At 38.4% G+C, this 17,268-nt stretch overlaps 1 long non-coding RNA gene across 1 annotated transcript in view; it reads right to left on the bottom strand.

The window, feature by feature from the left end:
• Window positions 1–10,406: 10,406 nt before the first annotated feature.
• Window positions 10,407–17,268, bottom strand: part of LOC117667723 (uncharacterized) — a 52,276-nt gene continuing 45,414 nt past the window's right edge. Inside the window, exon 5 of the long non-coding RNA XR_015731591.1 lies at window positions 10,407–11,797. This is a non-coding gene — a long non-coding RNA (uncharacterized LOC117667723). The remainder of the gene's footprint in view (window positions 11,798–17,268) is intronic.

Raw genomic sequence — 17,268 nt, 5'->3', positions numbered from 1 at the left:
ATACAGGTAGTTCCCAACTTGTGACCACAATTGAGCCAAACATTTATGTTGCTGAGTGTGACAGTTAAGTAAATTTTGCCCCATTTTACAATCTTTCTCACCACAGTTGTTAACTGAATAATTGCAGTTGTTACAGTAGTGGCAAAAATTGTGGAAACCTTTTGGGAAAAGTGTATTTTTGAGGTTTGATGGCTAATAACACCACTTTTTTTTTTTTTTTGGAGTTTCAAGATAATCATATTCCACTGCTGGAATGGCCTGGGGATAGCCCAGACCTTAACCCAATTGAAAATCTATGGAGCCAACTAAAAAAACTTGTTAGTCAGAAGTGACCAAGCAATAAAACCCAGTTAATAGAAGCAATCATTCAATCTTGGTTTCACATTATAACAGCTGCAGAACTAAAAGACTTGGTTCACTCCATGGGAAGACATTATAAGTCCATAATTCATACTAAAGGTTACCCAACTAAGTATTAACTGACATGGTGATATTTGTATATCTCGTTTTTTCTACGTGTTTCACTTTTCTTCTTTATACAGTAACTGCTATTCTAATAGCAAATCCTTCATAGAAGTTATTGCATTACATTCTTGATTAAATTATCTTTTCATTGATATATAATTTTATGGTACTACTCCCCAAAAAACTGGTGTTATTTGCTACTTTTAGAAAATACACTTTTCCCAAAAGGTTTCCACAATTTTGGCCACTCCTGTAGTAACAAAGTAAAATGGCTGTTAACCAAATCTGGCTTCCCCATTGACTTTGATTGTCAGAAGGTCGCAAAGAGGGATCACATGACCCTGAGACACTGCAACCATCATAAATATGAACCAGTTGCCAAGCATCTGAATGTTGGTCATGTGACCATGAGGATGCTGCAATGGTCATCAGTGTGAAAAATGGTCATCTGTCACTTTTTTCAACTTCAAACGATTATTAAATGAACTGTTGTAACTTCAGACAGTCATTAAATGAACTGCTTTAATCGAGGACTACCTGTATTGAATATACAAATGAAATCAACTGAAGTTCTAATAACTAAAAAAGACATACAAATAATAGGCCAGAAAAATGATTTGGATAACCTTTCTATATGGGATTTTCAACAGGGACTTGTTAAAGATCAGAATGGTTATGGATAACCTTTTTGTATTTGATTTACAAAATGGATTTGTTAAGGTTGTCAGTGATTTTGTGAGAAAGACAAAGAGAAAATGAAAAGAAACCAGGAGTTTGGACTCTAAAGAACTAAAGATTATTGGGAGCAAGTGGAAGGAATTCAAATGGATTTATTAGATCAAGTTTATTTCTGGTAAGCCTTCAAGAACATTTACTGATTAGGATGGAACGTGAAGCTTTAAAGACACATTTATAAAGAATTGGGTGAGACATAAAAAAGACAGTTGTATTTTAAGAGATGTTAATAAATTGTTAAAATTGCTTATACTTGCTGGGAAGAAAGTGGAAGTTAGTTTTTTCTTTCTCCTTTTAAACATCTTGTTTTTCATTTTTCTTTTTTCTTGCACTTTTTTTTATAGTTTGCATTAGTTTTATCCCCATATATAATATCTTCAATTTATCTTCAATAAAATTATTTTTTAAAGAAAATAGAAATGTTAAAGGTAGAACCTGAGCCGTGCATATAATTCATTGATCTTTCACTGAGCTGCTTTTTTCCTCCACAGCTGGGAAACCCCTGTTAAGGAATCCAACCAGTAGTTTCATAAATGAAGAAAGTTCTCTCCAAGGGTAGTCTCCATCTGGCAGCTTCCAGGACAGATTTGCTGCTCCTGCACCTTCTGGCAGCTGGTTAACTGGCTGAGTTGGTGTTAAGATTATCATGCAAATTCAAAGAGCTGTGTTTGCAAGTGGGTGGGCGAACAGCTGCCAATGCCCAGTTCAGTACAATCTGCGTGGGATGTAGCTAAGGAGGAAGTACACCCGTGTAGTCACTCATGCACCATGGCGTGAAATTGTGACCTGGGAAAGAACATGTTTAATGGGGGTAGCTGAGTGTCTCGCCCACAGGCTAGCAAGCGTCTTTCAAACCAAGTGCATATGGTGACAATTACAATCACATGTAGCTCACAGCATATCACACAGTCACAAAATGGCTGGGGTGGGCAGCTACAGAAATTGAGTAATCCAATAAGAAGCAGTATGTGCTATATAGTTGTCATCTCCAAGGCTAAGCTGTCTCACAGGTTATTGGGCACAAAATATTGGCTCAAGATACAATTGCGATAACTAGTGAATGCATTTACCTTAAGCATTTAAACTATTCCTTTAAATAATTATAATTATTATACTAATTATAATTATACATAATGCAGGCATCAAATATGCACAAAGCATGTATCAATAATATGTTGTTGATGAAAGGTTAGATGTAGCACTGGTTTTATTTATTTTGTATTAGGTAGCAGAATACAGCATTAATACACAAAATTCACAAAAACAGCATATAAAACATTTATTGAAATGTAAAACACCATAATAGTGAATTATTACAATACGAATGATGAGTAAAATTATGAATAAAATTAAATTATGTATGGGCAGTTACAGATGATCAAGAAAATTAAATGTAGAATTAGATGGGTCTTGGGTAAGACTACAGGTAGTCCTCAACTTACGACCCCAATTGAATCCAGAATTTAAGTGAGAATTGCTAAGTGAGAAATTTGTTAAGTGAGTTTTGTGCCATTTTACAACTTTTCTTGCCACATTTGTTAAGTGAATCACTGCAGTTGTTAAATTAGTGACACAGTAACACTTGTTAAGTGAATCTGCTTCCCCATTTGCTTGTCAGAAGGTCGCAAAATGGGATCACATGACCCTGGGACGCAGCAACCGTCATAATTATGAACCAGTTGCTAAGCATCCAAATTTTGATCACGTGACTATAGGGATGCTGCAAAGATTGTAAGCGTGAAAAGGTCACAAGTCACTTTTTTTAGTGCTGTTGTAATTTTGAACGGTCACAAATGAACTGTCGTAAGTCAAGGACTACCTGTTTTATGTCCTCATCCTATTGCTAAGTGGAAGTGTGCTCCTCCCATCTTTCAGCTGGTGTAAAATGATATTGACATGGAATTGGCTTTCCCCATTGCTGGTCCCTCTCCCATCTGTGTTTCCCAATCATTGGAAACCCCCTGATATCCCTCCAAGATAATGTGTGGCAGAGACTAATAGAAGATATACTTCCTGGCCTTGGACAGTCAGAATATGGGGCAAAATACCACATTAACATCAATACAACGAGATGCTTTAGGATGACTCACTCATGGGTTGGGAATTAGATTAAGACAAGATTGTACAACACATTAGCCTGAGAGGAAATGGATTTGCTAGTAGTTCAACATGTAAGAACTTAGAACAAGATCAAAAGCGATTTCTAAGAGGCCCATTTCTAACAGATTGACCATTTGGAGCCATTTGGATCACATCAGCCCATTTGGATATTGCAATTTGAGTCACTAAGGTGGAATAACTCACTCTACTCCAAAAATCCAAGGATCGGCCAGTGCCTTGAGATGCAGTAGCCTCAGTTTGCACATATTGGCTGATGAAATTCCATGACTAAAGGATTATTTCAAAGTTTGGATCTTCTTAATTTCCCTTCAATATTTGGAAAGACAACAAATAAATAGACCCCAAATATACAAGAACAGTATTGTCGTAATCATCATCATCATTTATTACTGATTATCTGTATTTATTAAGTGGCTAAAGGACAAAGAAAGCCTTGCTGCAAAATTAGTTTCTAATGTTTGTGACACATACATGCACACACACAGAGAGAAAAGAGAAGCAGGTTCCAACAATTGTCGTTGCCTGATCTTAACAGGATTACTACTCCTGTTTCCATAAAAATAAGACCTATCCTGAAAATAAGACCTAGCATGTGCCTAATATAAGGCCTACCCCAAAATAAGCCCTACTTAAGCACTTATGCGGCCGATTGGCTGGCTACCCATTCCATCTGGTTGCTCACGGTGCCACCAACATGAGGTGAGGCGAGGAGGGTGTGGAGCTGCCCACGCACACTCCACTGGCTTACCTCAGGGCCCCCCACAGCCAGGCCATCCACGCCTTAAACAAAAACGGCCTTGAGGCCCATGGCACCAGCACATTACTCGGCCTCCTGCTCCTTTGTGGCCATGAGCAAGCAGAAGGGGATCGGCAGCCATGTGGAGTCCTGCTGGACAGGGTTGCTGAAGCCACTGCCGCAAGGTGAGGCAGGTGTCGGGGCCTGGGCCTGGGGGGCCTGGCTGTGGGGGCCCTGAGGTAAGCCGGTGAGGGGAGTGTGGGACAGCCCCACCCCCCACCTCACAGCGGCAGCACTCGCATGCCACGTGGCCCCCTGCCTGGCTGCAAGCAAGCAGAAGACATGGCCCTCCCATACATGGAGAAAAAATAAGACATCCTCTGAAAATAAGCCCTAGTACTTATTTTGGAGCCCAAAAGAAAATAAGACTGGATCTTATTTTTGGGAAAACACGGGTAATTTATTTAAGCTATTTGAAGTGATAAGTGGCTCCCTTGGCATTACATTCACACACCTGCACAAACTATAGTTTTGCTGCCCTGGGCAACCGGCAGCTGCAGCCAAATGTTCTTTCTCACGAGTAAGTTGAAAAGCCATTTCCCTGCATCTTTTCCTGCTGTGGATGTTGATGAGGCATTACAGAATTGGCTGAAATGGAAACATTTTGTTCAGTCAATAAAGGTACATGTTATTTATTTAGCATATGGTATATCATACATGGACTAGCAATACATATATTAACATTTCACTTAGATTAATAAAACTACAATAAAACAATGTAAAAAGATCTATGTTCGATACCAACGTCTAGTCCATCTTACCACTGAAGCGCAGCATCATTCATATTTTTTTAAAATCAGATCCTGGACCAGTATATGCTCTCAATTTACAGCCAGTCACTATATGATACACAGATTGACGTGGGGTGGGACCCTGCAGTCACCCTGACAGGAGGATACACATGGGTACCAGAACTATGATAGTAGTATCAGTCAATCCAACAAAGATGGATTCAGGGGATTCAGTTTCGGATTAAACTGATTCAAACTCACAAATCTTCTTATGTATTTTCCTGTCGCCATACTTGTAAGAGACAAGAGGGGAAAATGATATTAATGTGCTGTTCTTCTAGTTGACCACTTGGTGTCTCCCTTCTCTCAGTGAATGCTAAAAGATGAAACCAATGCTGAGGATTTTTTACAACATGAATAGTTGTGCAAGACTTTGTGCAAAAGATTTTCAGGTCTCCTCCAAAAGGCTATTCTTTACAGTAATGCATTAAATGCTTAAGAATTTTTAAAATATGCATTACTTCTTCAATTTTGAAAATGACCCTCTTAACTATTAAAACCTAGGTGGGAGTGTTCATCAGTTCAACACATGAACTACAGGTAGTCCTCGACTTACAACCACAATTGAGCCCAAAATTTATGTTGCTAAGTGAGAAATTTGTTAAGTGAGTCTTGCTCCATTTTTACAACCTTTCTTGCCACATTTGTTAAGGGAATCACTGCAGTTGTTAAATCAGTCACACGTTGTTAAGTGAATCTGGCTTCTCCATTTATTATATAATGTATTATATAATGAACCCTGAATTTTGGAGATAAAATTACGAAGCTCTTCAGCCACACTTTTGAACCAATCACATTGTCACACAGACCTGGCATGGGTATATTTATTTATTTATTTATTGGTTCGATTTATATGCCGCCCTCCTCCAGAGACTCAGGGCGGCTTACAATGCGTTAAGCAATAGCCTTCATACTTTTGTATATACCTGCTTAGTAGAGCTTTTGCCCCCCCCCAAGCGGTGTTCTTTTTTATACAAAGTCAGCTTATTGCCCCCACAATCCGGGTCCTCATTTTACCTACCTCGGAAGGATGGAAGGCTGAGTCAGCCTTGAGCCTGGTGAGATTTGAACTCGCAGTAATTGCAGGCAGCTGGCAGCTAAGTGCTACTTAACAGCACTTTAGTCTGCTGCGCCACCAAGGCTCCTTGGTGTATATGTCGACTTCCTTGTGTATATGACGACTTCCACTCTTATATCTTAAGCAAATTGGCTTAAGTATTGGTGGAGTGCATTGATGAACTCCTCACTTTGAAAGAGAGACTTGTATAATTTCAGAATTGTTTAATAATTTGATTGTATTTGGCTATGACAATATCACATTACAAAGTCTGCGATAGGAGCTTGGACTGTATGATTCTAGATAATGCTGAATTCCAAGCATAGCTCATCCTTATTCACATTGGCTGAGACTACTGGGAAATGTACTGGGAAATGAAGGCCCAAAAGTTCATCACACATGCCCTAGAACTGTGATGGTGAACCTATGGCATGTGTGTCACAGGTGGCACGCAGTGTTCTCTCTGTGAGCACACTAGCCATTGCCCCAGTTCAGCTCCACCATGCATGCGTGTGCGCCTCCCACTGGCCAGCTGGTGGTCGGGTCTCTGCCGTGCATGCACGGGGGATGGAGCACATGTGGGGGGCCCAAACACTCATGTGCAGGGGCCACGTGCACATTGCATTTTGGGGACTTGGGCACAGGCGCTTTGGGCACTCGGTCCAAAAAAGATTAGCCATCACTGCCCTAGAATTTCAATAATGACCTTAGTATTTTCATATCTCCTCCCAGGAACAAGTAAGTGCCTAGTAGCAATAGCAGTAGCACTTAAATTTATATACCACTTCACAATGCTTTACAGCCCTCTCTAAGCGGTTTACAGAGTCAACATATTGTCCCCTACAATCTGGATCTTCATTTTACCGACCTCGGAAGGATGGAAGGCTGAGTCAACCTTGAGCCTAGTGAGATTTGAACTGCCAAATTCCAGGCAGCCGGCAGGCAGCAGAAGTAACTGCAGTACTGCAGTCTAACCACTGCGCCACCGAGGCTGATGGTTTTATAAGAAACGTGGTTACAAGAAATGCAACCTAATACCTTCTAGATATTTTCAATATGAAAAATTATACAGGACCTTCTCACTGTATCCTTTATTTAGAACTCAAGAAAACAGTTGCCTCCAAGATGTGAAAAGTACCATATTTTCTACTGTCCCCTCCCCCCATTGTCATATTCCCTTAAGTTTCTACCTTTTGAACCCCCATAACCAACTAATATTTTACATTCATTTCTCTTCCTTGTGTCCTTCATACAGCATGCTAGGTGGTCCTCAGGGCCATCACAGGATTAGCTTCCCTTTTGATAAAGCAGGGGATGAAGAGGTCACTTGGAGGTCAAACCCTGGATATGTATTACCCATCTCTGGAGACAATGGACTTCAGGAGAAGCAACATCCAAGGCCAGTTACGCTCTGATCTTTCATAACCTGGTGGCAGTTGGTATAAACTTCCCTCTCCTTGATGTGACTGGGATTTCACCTTGTAATTGATTACTTCCCACCCACCAACACCACCAATATTCTGCACTTCTTTTCTTTCTTTTGGGTCTTCACTGCATCTAGCTTCATCAACCTTCTAACAGAGAATCTAACTAATAGCAATATTAGGCTTTGTGGCTCAGATTCTGCATAAACTGAAAAGTGTAAGGCAATATGCAACCTCCAGCAGTTTAAAGCTTATCCCTGCAAGACATGCCAAGGGCTACAATCTAAACAAGAGTGGGCCAAGGATCACATTTTTAAAAAGTTTTTTAGCATTCTTTGAGATAAAATGGTGCCTTATATTTCTGCAGAACATAAGGCAACTTTTTTGTCCTATAACCCTTCCCCCTACAAATCTCCTATATCCACCCCACCCCCAAAAGGAAATATGCGGCTTCAATCATTTGGGAAAATAGCAAAAAGATTATTGGGAGTCATACTTTTTGCATCCAGAATATCCCATACAGTTGTCATCAATTGAATAGAAAAATTATTGTTTATAAGAATTCTCCATATTAAAATCCTGCAGGATTATCAGTGTTGGGCAGGGCAAGTGGATGAAGAAAAATCTGGAGATATGTTCGGCATGCTCTCCATAGTATAGACCCATTTACAGTATTCATCATCATGTTTCCCAATCGGAATTTTTTCTAGGAGAACCCAAAAAAGTTTCTATGAAGAAACTTTCTGGTGGGTTACCCCCCAGCAATTCAAAATATGTTGTATTCAAACAGGGAGGTAATTTTCTCTAAGAGGCCTACATCCCATGAACCTAGTAGAATTTATAGCTTTTGTATTAAGATCTGCAGTGGAACTTTGTTCATTCCCTCCCATGCCAAACATAATTGCAAATATTTAATATTCTTTTGATCTTAGTCACTGTTGCACATTGTTTGCCTCCAGAATAGAGAAGAAATGAAGGGTCTGTGGAGAGGCTGGCAATTTGTTACTTCCTCTGGAACATGTAGAGAAGGGCCTTTCCCATGCTGGGGCCCTCTGGATCTTTCAGAGATTCAATTCCCAGAATTCCTAGTCAGCCTGACCAGGCTAGCTGCCAACTCCAGCACATCTGGAGGGCATGAGGAAGTGTGGAGCAGAATAACAAAGCTGGACCTCCATTGCAGCTATACAACTCTCTCTGTTTGTAAGTTTAGAGAAGGCAGGCAGCTGTGCAAAGTTGTCTTTTACAAGGTTGCCAAGCTGATTAACGTCAGCAGAAGCTAAGCAGGTTGTTTTTGTTTTATAACCTGGATAGGCCCAACTAAATCTCGAAGGCTGCCTTTTCAGCTGCAAGACAAGGTGAAGGCCATGGGATCTGGCCATCTGTGTGCATCAGAAGCCTCCTCCCTTCAGCGATCCTCCTCCAGTTCTTGGACAACTCCCGTGTGCTTTGGGGAGAAAACAAGCTGAGCACATCCAAATCATGAAAAAGAAAAAGGGCTCTCTGAAGCTCAAGGTAACAACAAAGAACAGCTGCACCCAATTCCCATGTCTACCCTCCTCTTCTAGCGGGAATGTCCTGTACCCAGCAGCCCAGGGGAGGAATGTTGAAATAAGGAAGGGAGAGCAACAACCTGCGTCAATCAGCCCCAGCTAAGAAGCCTTGACTCCTTGCATGGGAGAGGGGGAGGCGATTGAGTCTTGTGGTCAATGAAGGGCATGCTACAAATCTTGATTACAAAGACAAATAGAAGCTCTGGGAAATTAAATCCATACTGATGCCATTGGTGAATGAACCTCAGTCCACTGATGAACAAAATCAATAGCTAGCTATGTCTTAGGACTCTAATCGAATCAACTGACAGTTGGTGACAGATTTACCACTTTGTACTGAGTTAGAATATTCTAGGCCAGGATTACTGAAACAGACTGGCAGACGCTGCCTGGATTTCTACAGGAGGGACTGAACCTGTGCTCTTTTGTCCCTATAGCATGTACTCAATCACTGAGTTATTGCCTGGAAACCAACACAGATGAGGAGCATGTGAAACAGCTGCCTGGATTTATGCTGCTGAAGGACTGTCTTGCAGAAGATGGAACAGAGGTGTTCTTGGTATCTCAAGAGGGCAGAACAAGAACCAATGATTGGATGTTGTAGGTTATACATTATTAAACATTTTAGTGCTTAATGCTATGCAAAAATCAACCATGTGATCTTTAATTATAGTAGCTACACCATTTCTGGCAAATGCCAGCTAGTTATTAAGGTTCATTTATGAACTGCCTTCTACATCCATGGGAGGAGGGGGGAATAGAGGAGCTTCACGTTCTTTCCCAACTCTATAAATCTGGATGTACTTATACTCCTTACCTAGAACAGAGAGTGCTAAAATCTAAACAATAATTAATTGCCTCATTGCACACTGTCTCCATTGCTAGTAGGGAGCAGCAGCAACTCATTAAACATCAAAGTTTTCTAAGAGCTCAGCTGGATTAAGACAAAAATTTATCTAGTCCTGAATCTTCTTTTCTTCAGTGGCCAAGTAATGTCCCCCAAAAGCCCAGAAGCTGGACACATAAACAATGATGTGGCAAATATATTCAGATGTATGTTACCCACGTGGACCCAAGTCCACAGCCTAATATATTGTAGAATAGAATAGAACAGAACAGAACAGAACAGAACATAATAGAATACTTTATTGGCCAAGTGTGATTGGACACACAAGGAATTTGTCTTTAACTTTTTTTTTAATTTTAAAAAGTTTTTTTATTTTAAACACATTAAAAACACATTAAAAATCAAACATATACATACAACAAAAAGTAACACAAAAAAGAAAAATATCACTTTTCTTTCAGCTATACACAGCGGTCTGCTCTTTCTATACATCAATATTTACAAATATTTAAGTATTTACTTATTAGACGTTCATTTTCTACTTTATATTATTTCTTCTTTACTAACAAAAGATCATACACATTTTCCCCCTCCTTTCTTCATTTATTTAACTTATTTCCTTATGTTTCAACCATTCATACCATCTACTCCAAACCTTATAATACTTTGATTCTTCTTTCTCCTTAATTTCTTTAGTTAATTTATCTAATTCTGGACATTCTAGAATTTTTTTAATTAAATCCTCTTCTGTTGGTAGTGTTTCCTTCTTCCAATATTGTGCGTTTTTAACTTTTAAACTGGTAATTGTCAACACATCTTGTGACAGTTTTATTTAAAGGTGAAGTGACTTATACAAGTGAAATGGCACACTAAGATAACACTTAATACATATTTCTGTGGCCTGCACCCATTGTAGAAAATGCAAATGAAGAAAATGTTGTATGGCTTGCTACCATCAATCTTCTATCTTTTGCAGGTTTTGATGAACTACAGAAAAACCTACAAATCAAACCTCGCAGGAAGCGTACATAATGAACACATATACCACATAAAAATAAGTACCTGATAAAATGAACAACTCAGAGGAATCTATTAATGCGAATGAATGACTATAAAAGGTAGGGAATACGTGCAACACCAAGTCATCTGTTACCACATAAATGGTAAGCAAGTTGGCAGAAGTGGCAAGAGTGGAGAAAAGTGATGGCAGATTCACCTTTAATTTAATTCCAAGAAAAATAAATTTCTCTGCCCGAATAATAGATATTTGGAAATAACTGGGGGAAAAATAATGTTTGTGTCTGTTAGACAAAAAAACGCTGAGCTTGGCTGAAGCAGAAGAAAAGTAGGCAGAATTTTGCTGGCTATGGGTTTCCTCCAATTGAGTTAAGGATTTCCCCTCAGAAGCCTCTCATGAGGTGAATTAATATCCTTATTACAACATCCTGTCAAGAGTGTGGCCATTTGTTTCTGATCCATGAAGAGGTAGGTTACAATTTGTCTTGCTGGTGACAGAAGCAGCACTTCATGGGGAGGTGGCATTTTTAAAAAAATTGAGTGAAAGCCTTCCATGACTTTTTTCTCATGCTAGAGTAGACGGAGATTTTTTTAAAATGTATTTGCATGCTTTTTAAAAAGCATCGAACATTAACCAAAGATTACCTAGGTAGCATCCAGGAAGCATTGCAAACCATCCGCTATAAAAAAATATGTAACTAGGAAATGGAAAACAAGCTTAAAATTCACAGTAAAAAAAATTAGAAGGACTTACATATTTTTTAAAATGGACAGATCCATGGAATTTTTTTTTCAAAAAATCTTTGCCTGACATTGAAAAGATTTCAACACATACCTGCCCCACCTTTCACTTACAGTCAGGCCCATTGGTGAAAAACTTATGTGCTGTGGGTTGTATCTTGAGGTTTGCATTTAATCTGCAGTTCCAACAGGTGGCAGCATCTGGCCAAACTTGGTTGATCTCAATAAACACTAAGCCAGTTCAGACTTAGTCCTAGAATGAGAGACCATCAGGAAATCTTAAAATTGTAAGCTAGACTGGGGAGTCCAGAAAACATTCCAGGAGCTGGTGATGCCAAACCACCTTCATATATAACAATAAATAAAAAAGTAATAAAATATAGCAGTGCGATTATTTTGTTTACAGCAGAGAGTTTTTTGAGACAGTTAATTAATCTTAAAAATAAATAAATGTGTTGCTATGGATGTGTCCATGTATCACCAGGAATTAAGCTTGAATCAATGGTGACTTTACTTTTATTTAACCTTTATTTATTTATTTATTTAAAGTTTGCTGGAAAATGGCATAAAAATCTTCCAAAATGTTAAACTTAGATGTATGTGATTAGAAAATTCAATTTTACAAATTCTGAGAAGCATCAGCCACTGGAAGAATAAGTTATGATTCACATCTGATCACAGGAAGGGGAGTGAACTGGCAGAGTTAAACAACCCAAGAAGTAGGACTGTCAGATGTAAATGCCTTATTCTCCAATGTGTAAATAATGTATATATGGAACATCAGAGGTTAACTTATTCTTTGGACTTTAATGTATTCATAACTTACCACTCCCATTCCTAGCTCCACCCCTTGTATATATAAGGAGCCACCCTCACCATTCTCGCTGCTTCTACCTTGAATATTCAGTGAATATAGAATGCCTATCATAATTAAAAAGAAATATATTTAAAGCTCTAACTCCTATTATCTTTATTGAGTCTGATCCTGAAAATATTGCAACAAACTGGTAGCAGAGGATGGTTAATTGACTCAATAAGTAATTAAAAATGTCCAAGAAAGATAGGCCCAACACCAGGGCCTACAGCAAAGAAATAGAAACTGATCAAGAGATGACCAACGAATCCACCAATGCGATTTCGAGAGAATCCGAAGAATACACCACTGAAGAAGAAGAACTAATGAGTGAAAATAATGACCAGAAAGAAATCGAAATAGAAAATAACGAACTCAGGTCAGAAATATTAAAGATACTAAAAAGCCAAAAGAATGATGAAAATCTCATCGCGGACCTCCAGGAGATGCTGAAGAACAGCGGAGCAGCGAGAGAGAAAAACGTCATTAAAGAAAAACCCAAAGATCAAAAAACCGTAAGTGAGATGACTACTGAGAAAATAGTTGTTAAAAAGAAAAGATGTGATCCCGCGCGAAATTTTGAATGGCAGCCATCTTGGTTTCAACGAACTTCAAAAGAGAATGGAGCAGAGCCAATCAAAACGCTCAGTTCAAAATTTCTGGCGCGAAAAACACTATCAGACGAAGAAAGTGAGAAAGAAGTCTCAAACTCTTCAGATGATTCAAAATCAGAAAGTGAAGACGATTTAACAAAATCTCAAGTAAAATCAGCAATGAAAACGCTTTTTGCTGCTTTTGGGCCAAGACTGAAAATTACCAAGACATCTACGAAGAAGCAAGAAATCAAGCCGGCGACTCAAGACCTGCACGCTCCCATCCTGACTTCGAAAGCGACGACGCCCGAGCCCAGAGAGCCATGCCGATTTCGCCCTACACCACAGACAAGATCGAATGCCAACGCACACAAAAAGAAGAAAAGAACCGTCGCCACCACCAGAACCCCAAAAACCGAGCCAGAGACCGACTCATCTGAGGAGGAGCGGATCGAGAGAGCTGAAAGGGAGAGAACCTTCCACGACGCCACCAAAGAAGAAATGAGCAACGCGCATGTGCGAAACTACGTAGACGACCCAGAAGGACTTGAACTGGCCAGAGAACCGCGCAGACTCATTGCAAGCATCCCAATGCCGTTCTGTAATTTCCTGCACTTGAGAGATCACGGACTGCCCCAGGTTGTAAGTAATGGACAGAATAATGTAGGTAACTTACCCAGTGACTTCCCAAAACTTAGAATTGATGGCATTAATTTACAAGAGTGGTATCAACAGCTTCAGGTTATTTTCATGAAAGAAAATTTACTATTCTTTATAACTAGCCCTCCAAGAAGACCTTGGACCTTAAAAATAGATTGTTTACATCATAGAGCATTTTTCATAATAATATCTAGCGTGTCTCCTGCAATGTATCATAGCATCAAACCAAACCTAACAGTATCAGAAATAATTCAATGCATGTTTAATCTATTTCACAGCGATAGCGTAGCTACAACCACAAGAATGTCTAAGGATTTCTTTTCCTCTAGAGTAAAACCAGGGGTTTCTATAAGTGAGCATTTGATAAATCTAAACAAAATAAGAGCTGAGCTACAATTGAGGGGGGAAGTGATTTCAGATCAAACAATGAAAAGTGTTATTATCAATTCACTTGATCCATCATGGGATAGCTTTATGTCACACTTAGATACCATTAATTTGGGATATTTATCCATAGAAAGCCTATCTAACAAATTGATAGCAGAAGACAATTCAAGAAAAAATCGATCCAGTAACCAAACAAACCACAAACCTTTTAGGAAAGTAGTCTTTCAAGATAAACATAATGAGGCCTTTAGATGCTACAATTGTGGATCCAGGGAACATAGTAGAAGAGACTGCCCCAAAGTCTCAAGAGAGAGACATAGGCCAGAATATAAGAGCAAATATAATTACAGACAATCTTCCACAGATAGACACAAATATAGAAGTCCACCAAATTACAAAGAAGGTAGAGGGGGTAGAGAAAATTCAAAAGAGAGGAAATCTGGGTCACTGAATGGGCTAAATAAACAAGACAGCACCAGAACACAGCAGGATGAGAATAACAATTGGCTTATTGATTCTGGTGCAACAAATCACACCACCAACAACAAAAGTATATTATCTTCATTTATAGAAGATAAGTTTGTGATAAAGGTAGCTAATCAAGAAAAGGTTCAAGTACTAGGCAAAGGAAATGTGACCTTGCCTGGTCTAGGGAAAATAGAGGGGGTATTATTAATCCCAGAAATACCTCACAACATACTAAGTGCCATAAAATTAAGCAGAGAATCTGATATCAATATAGTTTTCTCAAAGGGGAAAGCAACTATAGAAAAGAACAAAACAAATGTAGGTACTGTAATGATAAAAGGAGGTCTACCCTATCTGATAACTAAAGAAAGATGTTTACATAACATTGATTCAAATATGGAAGATTGTATTGAAGCAGATGATGAAAATGTCAGTAACAGTGACAATGATGAGTGTAGAATAACTCATGATTACAAAAATACATACAAGGAAAAGAAACCAAAAATAGGTAAACCAATTCATGATGAGTGTGCTCACATCTTACACAGGAAGTTAGGACATGCAAGCTTTCCTGTAGTACAAAAAATGACTGAACACGCAGAAGGTGTCAAAATAAAAAATTGTGAAAATTATTTGGAATGCTCAGTATGTAAATCCACCAAACTAAAAACCAGTCCCAGACCAAAAAAATCTAACAGATCAACTAACAATATTTTTGATTTGGTACATATGGACTTAGTTGGTCCATTAAGTCCCTCAATTACCTATAGAAAACGTTACTTCCTAACAATAGTGGATGACTACAGCCGATATGGTTTTGTTTACACATTAAAGCACAAGGATGAAACATTTCAGAAATTTAAGGAATTCTACAAACGTATAGAAACACAACATAATATCAGAATAAAGCAAATTATGACAGATAGGGGATGTGAGTTCATGTCTAAAGAATTCTCCCAATGGTTAAAGGATAGAGGAATGTTACATTTCACGTCCAATCCTTTTTCTGCATTTCAAAATGGAGTTGCAGAGAGGAAAAATTCCACACTACAAACCATGATTAGGTGCACATTAGAGGATGCTGGTTTAGGCAAACAATTTTGGTCAGAAGCATTACATTATTCAAATTACACTCAAAATAGAACCTGGTCCAGTATTGTGAATAAGACACCATATGAGGTGATGTACAATAGAAAACCCAAATTATCACACATGCACATATTTGGAGTCACTGCAGACGTACACATACCTAAACAATTGAGGAGAAAGGGAGAAAACGTATCCAGGAGATTAAGATTCATGGGATACGAAACTGGAACCAAAGGGTACAGATTTATTGATAGTAATAACAAATTTATAGTATCCAGAACAGCTGTGTTCCATGAACAGGCCAATTGGTCAAAATTGCACCTTAATGAAATATTTCCTAATAAATGTAAAGATACGATATCTTGCGAGGAAGGAACAACAGAAAATCAAAATATTAACAAAAGTAAGAACAAAACCAAAACTTGGACTAATAGTCAGCATAAAATAAAGACAGACACATTAACAAAAAAGGAAGCTAGATATTTGCATGATAACCATAGCAAGCCTGAAAGAACTATTAGAAACAATAGAAACCAAATACCAAATAAATACAAAGATTACATAATGCATATGAATGGAGAACAAATAACACCTAATACATATGAAGAAGTATTGAAACTTCCACATGAAGAAAGAGAAAAATGGGAACTAGCTATGGAAAAAGAGATGGAAAGTTTACAAGGATTAAATGTATTCACACCTGCGATCGCACCTAAAGATAAAACAATTATAGGTACCAGGTGGATTTATAAAATTAAGAACTTAGAAGGAGGCAATACCTTATACAAGGCTAGACTAGTTGCACAAGGCTATGCACAAAAATATCCAGAAGACTATACTGATACATATTCACCCACAGTGAGAACAGAGAGTGTCAAAACAGCCCTTGTAGTAGCTTCTGCACTCAATCTGGACGTATTCCAATATGACATACAGACCGCATACTTACATGCAAAATTAGATAAGGAAATATATGTAAGAGCACCACACAGTCAATACACTAATAAGAACGAAATTTGGTTATTAAATAAGAGTCTGTACGGATTAAAGCAATCCGGCAAAAGATGGTACGATTGCTTGGTAAAAGTACTTAAGACCATGGATTTCAACGCCACCACTGCTGATAACTGTTTCTTTGTAAAAAAGAGTAATGATCATATTGAATTTGTATTAATTTACGTGGACGATATTTTATACATTGGAAAGCATAAAGAGAGCAGGGAAATCTTTGTAAATAAGTTAAATGAACACTTCTCACTGAAATCCCTGGGTAAAGTGAATAAATACCTTGGTGTGCAAATTAACAAAACTAAAAGGGGATTCAAACTTACACAGAAAGATAAAATCATCGAACTCCTAAACAAATGTAACTTAAATAATGCCAAAACCTGTGACACCCCTATGCAAACTGATTTTCTTAGAAACACTGATGAATCTTCCCCTGAGTTTAAAGACAACACATTTTACAGATCAGTTATAGGTTCACTCCTCTATATATCTAATTGGACTAGGCCAGATATTGCATTACCTCTCAATCTATTGTCAAGATATGTTAGTAAACCAACCTTGTATCATTGGGAAGCTGTCAAAAGAATTCTAAGATATCTGAAGGGTACATTAGATTTTTGTTTAATGTTGGAACCCAATAATGACAGAGAACCAAAAATTACTTGT

Source organism: Pantherophis guttatus, chromosome 1 (genome assembly GCF_059756535.1).
Source record: "Pantherophis guttatus breed Tessera chromosome 1, ASM5975653v1, whole genome shotgun sequence".
In the NCBI taxonomy this organism is placed as follows: Eukaryota; Metazoa; Chordata; class Lepidosauria; order Squamata; family Colubridae; genus Pantherophis; species Pantherophis guttatus.
The sequence above is the reverse complement of the archived record's forward strand: the minus strand, read 5'-3'. Positions and strand labels throughout refer to the sequence as shown.